The sequence below is a fragment of the Arachis hypogaea genome, unplaced genomic scaffold, assembly GCF_003086295.3.
Source record: "Arachis hypogaea cultivar Tifrunner unplaced genomic scaffold, arahy.Tifrunner.gnm2.J5K5 arahy.Tifrunner.gnm2.scaffold_26, whole genome shotgun sequence".
Lineage (NCBI taxonomy): Eukaryota > Viridiplantae > Streptophyta > Magnoliopsida > Fabales > Fabaceae > Arachis > Arachis hypogaea.
The window spans coordinates 677,409-678,298 of record NW_027255453.1 but is presented as its reverse complement, the minus strand read 5'-3'; positions in this window follow the sequence as shown (position 1 = coordinate 678,298).

The following is an 890-nucleotide window of genomic DNA, read 5'->3' as shown; positions in this document are numbered from 1 at the left end:
ACATGAGCTCGGGATCAATCCCGGGCATGTCGGAAGCCTTCCAGGCGAAGAGGTCGGAATTAGCTTTTAGGAGTTCACCCAACCCTTGTTTCAGGGTTTCCCCCAGGTTGGCTCCTATGTAAGTGTTTTTTCCTTCCTCCTCTCCGACTTGTATCTCCTCGGTTTTGCCTCCCGGCTGGGGTCGTAGCTCTTCTCTGGTCCTTGCACCACCTAATTCTATGGTGTGGACTTCTTTGCCTTTCCCTCTCAGATTCAGGCTTTCGTTGTAGCACTTCCTTGCCAATTTTTGATCCCCCCTCACCGTTGCTATTCCTCCTGGAGTCGGGAATTTCATGCAAAGGTGAGGAGTTGATACCACTGCTCCAAGACGATTAAGGGTAGTCCTGCCAATTAGGGCATTGTAGGCTGGCCCTTCATCGATGACTATGAAGTCTATGCTTAGAGTTCTCGATTTTTCCCCTTTTCCAAAAGTGGTGTGAAGGGGTAAAAATCCTAGTGGTTTTATTGGCGTATCCCCTAACCCATATAGGGTGTCGGGGTAAGCTCTTAACTCTTTTTCATCCAACCCTAGCTTGTCGAAGGCGGGCTTGAAAAGGATGTCCGCCGAGCTTCCCTGGTCTACTAGGGTTCTGTGGAGATGGGCGTTGGCTAGGATCATAGTTATCACCACGGGGTCGTCATGCCCGGGGATTATCCCTTGCCCATCTTCTTTTGTGAATGATATAGTGGGGAGGTCGGGTATCTCATCCCCGACCTGATAGATTCTTTTGAGATGTCTTTTGCGAGAAGATTTGGTGACTCCACCTCCCGCAAATCCTCCTGAGATCATGTGGATGTGCCTCTCAGGGGTCTGTGGTGGCGGATCTCTCCTGTCCATGTCATCTCGCTTT